Source organism: Pleurodeles waltl, chromosome 5 (assembly GCF_031143425.1).
Source record: "Pleurodeles waltl isolate 20211129_DDA chromosome 5, aPleWal1.hap1.20221129, whole genome shotgun sequence".
In the NCBI taxonomy this organism is placed as follows: Eukaryota; Metazoa; Chordata; class Amphibia; order Caudata; family Salamandridae; genus Pleurodeles; species Pleurodeles waltl.
The window spans coordinates 1,665,482,508-1,665,496,259 of NC_090444.1; the positions used below are offsets into that span (position 1 = coordinate 1,665,482,508).

The 13,752-nt window shown below is 46.2% G+C and overlaps 1 protein-coding gene across 4 annotated transcripts in view; it reads right to left on the reverse strand.

The window, feature by feature from the left end:
• The window catches only part of PUM2 (pumilio RNA binding family member 2), a 783,590-nt gene extending 774,001 nt beyond the window's left edge, over positions 1–9,589 (reverse strand). For all 4 annotated transcript variants that reach the window (XM_069235995.1, XM_069235994.1, XM_069235993.1 and 1 more), the window contains exon 1: positions 9,493–9,589. The gene's annotated coding sequence lies outside the window, so the exon portion shown is untranslated. The remainder of the gene's footprint in view (positions 1–9,492) is intronic.
• Between the last annotated feature and the right edge of the window lie 4,163 nt (positions 9,590–13,752).

The window sequence follows — 13,752 nt, forward strand, 5'->3', positions numbered from 1 at the left end:
CCTGAGGAATACAGAAAAAGGTTTAGGGGTGGTAAGAAACTGTCCCACCAGTCTTGGGAGGAGTTTGTGGAGGATTGCTGCATTGCACTAGATGGATGGGTGAAGGGTAGCACAGTAAACAATTTTGAAGGGCTGTTTAATCTGATTCTCAGAGAGCACCTGTTTCGTTGTTGTTTTTCAGAGTTACGCCAACACTTGTCAGTGTGTGAGCTCTCTGACCCCAGGGAGCTTGCAAAGGAGGCAGACTTCTGGTTGCGTACCAGAGGGTCTGGTGTGACATTAGGGGGTGTTCCTAATGAGAGTGGTCTAGGTGTTTCCCAACCAGGTGTGGTGGGAAAGGCTTGTGTCCCAGGTAGGTCCCAGTGTATTGGGGCGGGTAAGGCACCCCATGTCCAGTCTCAGAGGAGAGGGAATGGGGTTGGGCTGAGGCCCAGGGTACCCGAGCTCCAGTCCCAGGTCCTGGAGGGTTCCATGAGTGAACGCCAGGAGGTGAGCCTAGCCTGTGCCGTAGGGCCAGCTGTTCAGAAGGATCCCATTTTGTCATTAGGACTTGGGCGGGTGGCTGGTGATAGCGTTCCGCCGGTCCTGGTGTCTGGTAGTCTAGCTCTACAGCGGAGGAGGCGGAAATCCAGGCATAGGGTTGAGAGGGGGCTGCGGGCCCCAGTGGAGAACCTGGAGGGTCAGGGGTCAGCTCTGAGTGCAGAGCCCCCCAGGAATGACCTTGGTGAGACCATTTCTGGGCTGGGGGGAATCCAGACTCTGTCAGATGGGCAGAGGTCAGGAGACCTGCGCCAGCCAGACTCTTGTGTGGCCCTTGGGGAAAGTGTTTCCCTTGTGGGGGGTAGGTGTGCCCCCCAGGAAGTCCTGGTGCGCCAGGCAATGATTCAACCGCAGGGTGGTGACTCTGGGTTGGATGATCAGGTTCAGGGGGTAAACTCTGACCTGATGGGGAGTACGTGTGCTCCCAAGGAAGTCCTGGTGCGCCAGGCAGTGGTTCAACCGCAGGGTAGTGACTCTGGGTTGGATTGCCAGATTCAGGGGGTAAACTCTGATCTGGTAGGGGGTAGGTGTGCTCCCAAGGAAGTCCTGGTTCGCTGGGCAATGGTCCAGTCTAAGGGTGTCGTCCCTGGACTAGATAGACAGGTTCAGGGGGTAAACTCTGACCTGGTTGGGGGGGCGGTTAGTGCGCTCACCTCCCCGTGTGAAACTTCTGGTGGCTTCTCCCGAGGTGGGGAGACGCAGGACTCTGGAAGTGGGGTTCAGGGAGGGGGAAGCCCGCCCCGGACCCCGGTGCAACCCAAGGGTGTCGTCCCTGGGTTGGGTGGTCAGTCGCCAGGTAGTGATCCTGGGCTGGCGAGAAAGTTGTGCAGGGCTGCTGTACCCAGCACCCTGGCAAGTGTGGATTCTGGTGATACCCCTCCTAGGAGAGGAGGGCGGGATCCTAGAAGGAGGGGTAGAGGGAGGAGAGCCTCGCCTCTAGCCCCTGTAGAACCTATGGGTGCGGACCCTAGGTTGGTGGATCAGTGGCAGGGTAGAGCCCCTGAACTGATCGGAAATAGGGTGGAGACAGGTTGCTTTGCACCTGGGGCTACCGCCCCCCACTCATTATGGTTTCAGAGACCAGAGGCTCCTAGATGGCCTGGGGCCTGGTTCTGGCCATTGGCAGCTAGAGAATCCCCGTGGGTTGGTCTAGGCTGCCTGGGACGCATTGACAGAGAGATCCCAGTGGAGTCAGGAAGGCGTAGAACTGGAACATGCCCCTGCTGTTGTGGGCCTGGGTCCTTGTTCTATCGCCCCAATCAGGAAAGTACATCAAGGTATTGATTGTTCTCCCCTGGATTTTGGCTGGTAGGGGGTTGTGTTGGACTTTTGGCCATACGCATGGTCATCCCTAGTCTTTTTGCCTCCTTCCTCCTGGTTTTTCTGACCTTTCGCTGTTGGCTCTAGGACTCTGAGCACTTTATCACTGCTGACCAGTGTTAAAGTGCAGGTGCTCTCCCATCTAAAGTTGGTATGATTGGCTTATACCTGATTGGCATATTTAATTTACCTATAAGTCCCTTGTACAGTGGTATCTCTATACCCAGGGCCTGTAAATTAAATACTACTAGTGGGCCTGCAGCGCTGCTTGCGCCACCCACGGAAGTAGACTTTCAAACCTGTCTCAGGCCTGCTAGCGCAGGGCCTGTGTGCGCAGTTTTCTGCCACAGGGACCTGGCATCTAAATTTACTTGCCAGGCCCAGGACTCCCCTTTTACTACATGTAAGTCACCCCTAAAGTACGCGCTGTGGGCAGGGTGCCATGTATGTAGAAAGGCAGGACATGTGCCATATTGCATGGCCTGTCCTGGTAGTGACAAACAGCCTAACTTGGTGTCTCACTGCTGTGAGTGCTGCCTTCTCATAGGATTGCATTAGAAATGCCCTGCCTTATGTGTAGGGGTATTGTCTGATTTATGAGGGCTAGCGTAGGCGTGTTTGGTATGGTTGTGATGGTGATAATAAATACTGCTTACTGGTGTGGGTGTATTTTTTATTACTATCACAGAAATGCCACTTCTAGAAAGTGCGCATTTATCTGTGCTTATGATTCTGGTGTTTTGCAGCTTGACTCCAATCCACGTCTGGGCAGAGTGACAGTTGGGGCTTTGTGCATACTTTTCAGACAGCCTGTACACAGGGAGGGTGGAGGTGTCACTGAGGTGCATCTACATACTGAATAGTCTTCCTGGGCTGAGAGAAGGGAGAGGCGGGGCACACCTACATTTGTAAAGGCTGTGCCCTGGCCTCACACAATAGGGTCGTTAACCCCCCACTGATGTTTGGAGCCTGTGCTGAAAGGAGAGAGGGGGCACTCCCAGAACCAGTTGTAACTGGCTGGAACCTCCTCTCCCTACCACTGTAAAACACTGTAAGAACTGACTATAAGTACAGGGGAATTTTCCCCACAATTTGAACATTCTTGGAACTTGAAACTGGGCACAGAACGCTGATGAATGGACTCCCCAGGAAACCGCCTTGGACTGCTGCTGCTGTGCTGACCTGTGACCTGCCTGGTCACTAGGAGGAACTGCCACCAACTGCACCCCTTGTGCTGGCCTGTAGCTGGGCCCACCAGCCCAGTACCTTTTCCTTGATTATTGTTCCCAGGGGCAGGGTGCTGTGGCCCCTGACCCCTGCACCGATCTTCTACAGCATTGCCTTAGCGCTTAGGAAAAGCGCTCTTGCTTATAACTGCTGCAGAGGATCACCGCCGCAGCCCGGGCCTCAGATGTGGCCTTAGTGCTGTGAAGAGCGCTTTATATGGGGCACTGAAATCACCGCCGCAGCCTGGGCTTGTAAATGAGCCCTTGCGCTTTCCTGAGCGCGCTGCCGTGAAGGTGTCCCAAAGATCACCGCCGCAGCCCGGGGAAGTTAATTCGGTAAAGCGCGAGTGTTGCGCGCTTACCGGTGCCCCCAGGGCACGAAGACAACCTTCTTTTTTACATCAGGAGCCAGCGCGCTCCTAGCGGTGCCCCCGGGGTCGGGATCGCTCCGAGGAGCACCCCCGGGGCACCAGCCGGCCCCACCTTGGGCCACGACGCCATCGGGACTGTGAGGGAGAGGAGGACGCCTCTCCTTCGCTTGCGGGAGTCCCGGAGGACTCCTCTGCCACTACGGGCCGGGCGGCAGCCTCACCGGAGGCTCGCCCTGGCCACCGGCTCCCTTGTTGGCCCCCTCGCGGGGCAGTGGCATCTTTATCTGGGAGTCTCCCCCGTGTAAGGGCCAGTAGAGGCCCGGGGAGACCCCCGGAGCTTGCGGGTCCCCAGAGGGGCCCGTTTTTCAACCAGGAGGGGGTGCGTGGCGCCCCCCTCCCCACTTCAAAGGTTTCCCTGACCTGGCCCCCCCCTCGAGAGGGCCGGTGGAGGCCTAGGGGGGCCCCCAGTGTTTACGGTCCCCTCAGGGGCCCGTTTTTGGCATAGAGGAGGTGCGTGCCGCCCTCCCCTGACCCCAGGAGATCAGGGAGGCCCCCGTTTTGCGCAGAGGAGCGCCGGGGGCCCCATTATTCATTTTAGGCACTGGAAGTGCCTCTTCATCAAGCCAGGTACTTGTAAAAGGACCAGTATAACCATAATTGAAGTTCTTGCTACAGACTTTGTTAATAGTGTTATATTGCCTACCTGTTCTATGATGCTTTTACATATAGGTGCACATGTTCCTTTTATGGGCATGACTTGCTAATATGTTTCCCTAACTTGCCATAGATTTTCTAATGTTCCTACTATGGGCATTTTATGATATGCTTATGACAAGTGTTCTAATGTGATAACGTGTTTCCTGACTACTGCTTATGTTGCAGAATACTGAGTAACCTGTGTGTTATGTGTGACTACTGCTAGTTTGCAGAGTAATTAATGTGTAACGTGTTCTGACAACTGCTAAGGTAGCAGGATAGTACTGTTATGTGATGTTGGTCTAATAATTACGTTGTGTACAATACAGTGTATTTTTATATAATCTGGTGTTGTGTTTCCTTTGTGGTGGGGATATTGCGTCACATGTATGTGTGTGTTGTGCAAACGCTTTACGCATTGCCTCCGGGTTAAGCCTGACTGCTCGTGCCAAGCTACCAAGGGGGTGAGCAGGGGTTATCTTGGACGTGTAACTCCCTTGCCCTGACTAGAGTGGGTAAGTTCTGCCTGGCTGAGGTGCATACCCTAGCCAACCAGAAACCCCATTTCTAACAATTATCATATAGATTCATGGTATAAATACTTTTCTTGTGTGGATATACTGAAACTCTGCACAGATCTGCCCCTCCAGGACCTACCTTAACGGCCCTACTATGGGACACCATGGCAAATAAGGATGTAAAGAAATCTAGTAATAACATATAGAAACATTTTTGTGTGTATAATTACTATTAGTAGTAAACTTTGCAATTATTGCACTTCGAGCATGTTATACATTTTCAACTGGTTCTACTATAAGGAATTCAGCCGAGCTCTATAAACAGCATGAGCTTAATAAAAAGCAGAGGTAAAGCCAATAGGTATGAATTTATTTGCTTATTAAAGCCAAACAGGTGCAAGTCCCACTCTGCACATGTACAAGCTTACGTTTGCATGAAATAAAGCCATCCACAGTTGCTTCTACAAAAATACCAATATAAAAAAGCAGGAAACTAAATAAAAATGCACTGTATCAATCAAGTAGCACATGCCTAATTTACTTTTATCATGCATAGTTGGCATTTTCAGATTTTGCCAAACCATCCTCTTAAAAACACAAGTCAACTATAATAAGTTTTAGCCACATAATAACCACAGAAATGAAGAGGGTACTGTAGAATGCAACTGCCTGACTCTAGTGCAATTGTGACACAGATTTACACTACAAATACTTCTCTGGTCTGAAACCACTGCCATTTTCATTAAAAGTACACTAAACTAGCAAATGGAGTCTAACGTGCCTACAGTACTAGTACCTCGATTACCAAGAGCTGCCAACAAAGAATAGAATAAACAAGGTTGACAGTAAAAGTGAAATCCAAAGATAATGAACCCCCTGGATTAATCGACAGTCACAGTACTTTGTAATGAAAAATAAAAAATAATATACTTTCAACATATGTAGGCATCATAATTCAAATTGAACATCACACAATGTTTATGTTTGGCACCAAAGAAACTGCAGCCAGATTAAATTGTACTTAATCATACCCTAAATCACAATTGAGAAAAGAAGAGGAAACACAGACAGCAGGCCTTCTCGAACTATTAGCCCAGGATCTGGAACAACATCCCTATGCATCAGGAATGTCAGAATCCTGCTGTACTTTATATTAAAAAAATATATAAAAAAAAAGAGCTGAAGACACACCTCTTTAAACAAAGCACGACATTATGATGAAGCAACTAGTTTACTTCTGCCCCTAGAACACAGCTACCTCTTCAACCATTTTCAGACTGTATATGTGCCTTTCACCATCTATAAACACACTGATGTCTCTTGGCAAGGTTCATGCTATATAAACAATACATTCAAACATGCATGACATGCTGCATGATTCACAAGAGCAGCATGGAACCCCGGAAACGTATTAGTACACTCGTAAGTATAGCAGGGCTTACTGAAAGTTTCATTCACATACATTATGTGGTACATCATCAGGACATGCTGCTAACGACTCCCGAGTACATTAAAAGAATCAGCAACACTCATCAGAATGCCTATCAGGGAATTAAGTAAGCCATGTCCCTCCAGGTCTTAGACCCGGCAGCAATTAAAATTGGGCATTAAAGAGGGTCCATATGGGGCCAAATATTAATGTCCTTAACTTTAGTGGCAAAAACATTGATTTCTGAACAATGAATTTAAAAAACACTAAGGTAATCCATGTGAGACATTTAGCTGTTTATCTTTCGCATATTTTATTTAATTTTGTATCCCCTTTAAGAGTCTGGGCTATTTCCAGGATATTTATAAAGGACCACAATTAAGAGCTCTGGAGTTGAGGCTGAAGGCAGTGCAAGTTTCTTACAGTGCCAGCAGTGAGTCAAAATAAAATGTGTTCAGAATACATGGGCATCCAATCTTTGGCGCCTCTGCAAAGCACACAAAACAATGGTCCCGTATTCCAGTAGCAATTGTGATGAGGTACACAGTTGTCAAACTATTAACAAGGTGAAAGCAAAAGAAAATGCGGCACAGGTGAGTTGGTGCTTTGTGCGTTTGGGGTGGTGAAGTGCAGGAGATGCAAGAAAGTCCATTCAGGAGGTAGTGAAAAGACAGTGCTGAAGAGGAAAGAGATGTGTAAGATACGCTGATAGAAAAGGGAGTACATATCTAACAGAGAGTGATCAGAACATTGACTGAGACATGCTAATAACCACTACCCCCTCCACGGCCCTCGGCAATGTTTAATTCACAGCCTCACAATTTCAGAATTGAAACATTTTCATTATTAAACATTTGCAATAAAGATCATTACGGTTACTCGTTTATCTTAAACAGCTAACAACCCCTGACTGGTTTTATATGTATGTCAGCTGTTGCACTATATACCTGGGTGCAATAAGAGAAAGCTCAGAGGTACCAAAATATCAGTCACACTAAGGGATCACAGAAATGTAGTTTACATGTTTAAGCCACACCTTTAATAGGCCAGACTAGTTTTAGAGACTCCCCTGCCACTTTTTTCATTCCACTTAAAACCCTGATGCCTATACATATGTGCAAGGCTCTTCAGTGACCTTTAACTAAGAAACTTTGATATGTAATGATAGTCACATGCACACCGGCCGCATAAAAGCTACCCACGGCTTACTTTTATTATGTGTGGATTAATCAATTGAAGAGCAGAGAAAATGAATCATGATGTTGTTTTACATAACATGTTTCAAGGTTAGTATGAAAGGAGTAATAAATCGTAAGTTTGAGAGACTTTGCAACAGAAGCTGCTTACATATATGCCTACAAAATATCACAGACAGTTTATCACTCTAAATAACAAAAACGAACCAAAGGCGCGTGTTTGTACAGGTAAGCCATCAACCCATCACATTTAACTACTAGTTTCGGGAAAATATTATGTACAGATTATGAAACAGGATTACTGGTTTCATGTCATTTGAAATGACACCAGGTTAATCTGCAGTTGCACAGGAGCATGTTCCAAATTTTAGAGGCAAGTCTGAAACAACCCAACTCAAAGTAGAAGTAGTTGACAAAGTTTTTTACATCCGTGATCCAGCGTACTGCAGCCATAAATCCAGGAGAAGCTAAGATAACATAGGCTGGCATTGCTTGTTTTGATGGCATTCCCCTAGAACAGTACTTCCCAAACTTTCTAAAACTATGAACTAGTTTGATCGGACTGCGGTCAAAATATTAATTTGACCATAAAAATGGCAGACTGTGAACTACACTAAATTCTGCAGCGGTAACGTATTTCAAAGTGGGATGCTGGCCTGTGACATCTGTTCACTAAGATCATAAAGCTTCTTAAAAATCTTGGTGATATCAGTGATTTTAGCAAATCAGGAAAAAAAACTTCTGTACCAGAGTATGGGGTACGGCCTCATATCCACTTTTTGGTTAAAATGAGGCTCAATGGCGCATTCTGGACTTTATCTTTATTTTTGGTATTTACTGTGCAGTTTATATAGCGAAGGTTCCTATGCCCAAGGGCTTTAGAACACTTTTAAATAAGCACCAGATTACACTACACAGTCCACTAATTTTACAATAAGCACAGCAGATTAAGTTATTAGTGGAATCAGGTTTGCGTCCCGGCGTTGGGTCATAACTCTTTGATTCTGGGAAATCCAAAGTCAGGAGGTCTGGCTTTTTGGCCACATCCATATCTCTCAGTTTATGTATGAAAGTCATACACAAGTGGTATGGTTGTGAATGATCAAGTATAGTAAGCCCCTTCTTTGGCGAAATGTCTCTGTGAAGTAAAAATACAGTGCAAACAAATGAAGGAAGTTGCATCCAGAGTCCTGCTTGGGAATACTTGCAAAGGTGTGTTGTAAAACTTGACTTCGGACCGTTCATTCAACGCCATGGAACAGGTGCACAAACCAGGCAAATAATTTTTAAATGTAACTTACGTATAGACTAGAACTTCCGCGAGCCACCTAAAACCGGGTACTGACCCACAATTTGGGGAACGCTGCCCTGGGCAATGGCTCTATATATAGTTGAACCATCAGCATCTCTCTGCCATAAGGGCTTTCTAAACTTTTACGCAGCGTCCCCCATTAAGTAAAATAACCAGGCCAGGATCCCAAAATAGCAAAATAAGAGTCATATTTTTCCTAAAACTAATAGCTAAAAACTTTCAAATTCTTCGTTAGCCAACACACTGTAACAGGGCTTGGAAATAGCACTAGCAATAGATGCCCTTTAAAATTCTCACAGTGCACATATGCAGTGTAAAATGTTGAAAGTGAGCAAAACAGAACAAGGGTTGAGCATTTCTGAAAAGCACGTCGAGAAATTATGGGGAGAGGGTGGATAAAACGGATGCTCATGTTTACCTTTTATTATATCACAACATAACCTAGACACTGGCTTGCTTTTCTTAAGGAGTCCGTACCATTACGGACCAAAGACCACTGGTTTTCAGGGAGTTATTTTGCATACTTGACAATGCACACTTTGCTGCTGATCCTACCGCAGCTGTGCGTGAAAACTGAGATTGACTGCGAACCACGTCCTAGGGTCTACACTATGAACGCTCTGTGGGGGTGGTCCGCAGCCTGCCGAATGCGAAGGGGATTTATGAAAGGAAAAACAGTATACTCCCAAGGGCGCAGACACCCCACCATTTTAAACATGTAAACACAATTACAGCTCGATGTTTGCAGCCTGCCAGTGAGTGCTGTCTCACACTCCTTTAGGTTACGTTTCGTTGTAGTCGTCTGCACGGCAACTAAAAAGAAAACGGCAACAAAGGAGCACCGAGGAACGGGCCGGGTTTACAAATAAAGGCTCGACACTCACCCCGCAAGTGACGCCCGTCACATAAGCGCCCAGATCTCGGAGTGGGAGGTGGAGGCCGCTGCGCCCGGCTCACTGATGACGCACACCAACAGAGGAGGAGGCAGCGACGAAGATAGAGGAAGGACAAGGATTGCACAGTCTTTTTGTGTATTTGTTCCTTTGGTGCTGCTGTGGCCGCCCTTTTGAAAAAGAAACACGGCAGCCTCTGATTGAGACAAACATTGCCACTCAGTAATCAATTATGGTATTATTTTAGGAGTTGGTCTTCAAGTCTTTTTTTTTATAGAAATTGATTTTACATGAGAAAAAAAATCATATTTGAGTTGTTTAATATGTTTCGATCTTGTAGAACATTTAGCCACCAAATGAGAATTTCAGCTAAGTTACATCATTAATGTATGTGCTTCATGGATGTACGGTGTGTTCTCGTACTACGTTATTATAGCTAGGGAACGGGGAGCACAACTAGGTAACACACCTAAATGATAAATAACGGTATCCTAATGCTCCTCACAAAGACGGCGGCAGAGTAGGGATGACTTTGATGCGCGGGACGTGATCAACCAACAAAAACCCGTAGTCGCACAGGTAATGAGGGGCAAGGAGAAAGGCCTCATGCTGGGCTTTTTGAAGGCGGGGCAAATGGACCGGTAGCAGCACTGACGGCCTGACACAAAGATGGCTGAAGCCTCGCGAGATGTCGGACATTTCTTGTCGCTTTCGTGAGAAAATAGCGCCCAAGGTACCCTCATTTAAACACAGCAGAAATATGGAACGAAAACTTCTACGGTGCACGGACATCCCGATGGAGATAGAAACACATCACTGAATTTATGGTTCTGTTGTTTTTTTAAGCGTCACAACGTGTTTCAGAGCCTATAGTTTCATATGACTAGATACCAAATGGAGAATTGTTTACTTCTTCGGCCCCTGTCGATCAAGCACGTGTTACTCGTAACTCGCTGTCCCAGACTCGTGCACTTCTAAACCTTACTTCCGGTCTAGTCTCTTACTTAAGGAACATGTTTTTGTTGTACTTATATCCCAATGTTTTGAACCTGGTAAGAGGGAAATTTATTTGAAAAAATCTGGGGAATTAGTTTTTCAAATAGACTGACATTGAAACGAAGATTTGAGGCAAGAGACATCTCATAAAAGTCACTTTGGGCTTAAAAATCAGGAGTCTCCACCCTATTCGGATCTGCTGTATGTATGGTTGTGTAAAATGCAGGACAGCGTGCCACTGAAAAAAGGCAAGAGTAGCTCTGCACATTTGCGGGAGCTAAGATCTTCTACCAGCTCTTGCATATCAGTTCCACACAATGTAGTACATTTAGCAGAAATCATTAAGGGTTCTAGGTATCCATCTGTTCTGAAGTCCTACTCCAAGCACTAGAGGAATTTCAAGGAATTGCACGAAAGAATTGCATTCCTCTAGATCTTTGTCTACCCTCAATATTACAATTCCTGCTAGATGGGTCCCAGATGTATTTAGCTGGCTTAGTGGTCAGTCATTAAAGCATTCAGGGAACAGTGGGGGAACTCTGGCAATGTTTTTGATTTGGTGGTTAGACTGCTAAACGTTTTACTTTGTCTAGACTTGTTTCTACCTCTAGTCTCAAAGGCATTACAAGTTGTACTGTTTGATCCAATGATCTCTGTTGATCTGAAGTACTTTAACCTTAAGGGTGACATTTTTAGTGGCCATCACTTCAGCTGCAAGGATTCATGAAGGTGGAGCCTTATGTAAACCACTATTCTTTAAAGTCCTGTCTGGTGGGGTTTTATTTAAACACAATCAGGCCTTTTCTTCCTTATGTGGCTTCCAGGATGCATAAGGAGCAGGAAATCTTATTGCCTTGGTTTTTCCCGTCCCCCTGACCCCTATGAGAGGTTTATACCAACTCTTCTGGAACTGGTTGTGGATCTAGCGTGTAGGAACCCCAACTTTATCCTACTCGGGAACTTTAACATTCACAGGGATGAGGCGAGGAACACATCTGCTGAAACCTTGCTCACACACCTAGCAGCGCTTGACCTGACACACCTGGTAAATGGCCCCACACACATTAAAGGCTATACAGTTGATCTGGTGTTTAGCAACATTCCAGACCTATCCGCTCAGACCCCTCTCCTTCTGTTATGGTCGGATCATTTCTTACTTACACTCACGATTCACCAACTCTTCTGCTTCTAGATATCAAATCAAATCATTAACATTTATAAAGCACGCTACTCACCCGTGCGGGTCTCAAGGCGCTAGGGGAAAGGGGGGGGTTACTGCTGCTCGAATAGCCAGGTTTTTAGGAGTCTCCGGAAAGCGGAGTGGTCCTGGGTGGTCCTGAGGCTGGTGGGGAGGGAGTTCCAGGTCTTGGCCGCCAGAAAGGAGAAAGATCTCCCACCCGCCGTGGAGCGGCGGATGCGAGGGACGGCAGCGAGTGCGAGACCAGAGGAACGGAGGAGGCGGGTGGGGACGTAGAAGCTGAGGTGTCGGTTGAGGTATTCCGGTCCCTTGTTGTGGAGGGCTTTGTGTGCGTGGGTGAGGAGTCGAAAGGTGATCCTTTTGCTGACTGGGAGCCAATGCAGGTGTCTCAGGTGTGCGGAGATGTGGCTGTTGCGGGGTACGTCGAGGATGAGGCGTGCCGATGCGTTTACCAACAGCCAAATAAGTTAGCCGGTCGTCAGTTGCCAAAACTGAACCGTAATGAATGGATTGCCACCCTCGAAAATACTCGATCCAATCCCTCTGACCCTTTGTTATGCTCAGCTGATAAATTTAATGAGCGGATTTCCACCTCCCTAGATATTATACTACCTGTAAAAACCACTGCCAGAAATGCTCTCCAAAAGAAATCGCCATGGTTCACTCCTCAGTTGCTGCGGCTAAAAAAGGAGTGCAAACAACTCAAAAGAAAGTGGAGGAAATCTTATGATGACGCTTCTAAACTTGAATATAGGGAAGCGATTAGAAACTTTCATGCAGGAATTAAATCCTCACAGGCCTCCTTTTATGCAACCAAAATAGAACAATCCTCTAATTCCCCAAAATAAAATTTCCTAATATTTAAAGAAATGATTCAGGAGCCACCCCATATTGATTTGACGGAAGCCTCCAAGAAACACCAACAATTTGGCATGTTTCTTCCAAAAGAAAATTCTCGACATTCATGCAACCTTCCCGGAGAGGTCCTTTCAGAAAGTCGATTTGGTAGGTCAGGATGAAGTCCATAGCACTAGAGCCTCACTTTCAGGTTTTTTTCCACTTATGGAAGACGTAGTATCTAATCTGCTATGTACCATAAAATCTGGATCCCCACTGGCATTGCCCCCTACACATCTTGGCTTTAGGCTCTGACATTACGGTTCCCGTTCTAACCAATGTCCTCAACAAATTCTTAACAACAGGCCAGATACCGCATGACTGGAAGCATTCGATTGTCAAGCCTTAACTCAAAAAACCTAAGCTTGATGCAACACTATTAAGCAATTATAGACTAATTGTTCTTCTTCCCATAACATCTAAAGTACTTGAAAAACATGTCAGCAGACAAGTGGCAGGCTTTCTTGAAGACCACAAGCTTCTTTATCACACCCAAATGGGTTTTAAACCTCAACATAGCACTGAGACTGCCCTTCTGGCTGTTACGGAAGATACACGACAACGGGTAGATTCAGGGGGATACACAGCTATCATCTTATTAGATCTGAGTCCGGCATTTGATACTGTGGACCACAGTACGTTGCTTCACAGAATCTCATATGAAGGTATTAAGGGGATCACATGTAAGTGGATCTCCTCCTTTCTGAAGGATAGGACCTTTCAAGTCCTTTACCGTTCCTTTTTCTCCAGCAGTTTCTCTCTCAGCTGTGGGGTACCACAGAGCTTTTCTTTGAGTCCTACTCTTTTTTAAAAAAATATCTATATGTCACCATTAGCTGAGATCGTAGACGGTCTATCGCTGGTGTCTTATGCTGCCAACACCCAATTGCTCTTTTCTTTTTCTACCAACATCAATTCTGACCAGTCCAGTTTAACATCTTGCCTCCGAGCTGTTGCCAGGTGGATGGCCGACTGTAAATTCAACCTAAACGATGATAAAAAAGAAGTAAAGCTTGTAGGGAATCTTGTTCTCTCTAGATCCAGATCTAGATCCTGATCCAGTTCCGGAAGGATTGAAAGACCTTCACCCATCAAAAGAGAATATAAAGAGCTTAGGCTTCTGGTTGGATTCTCACCTTACGATGGAATATCACTCCAAA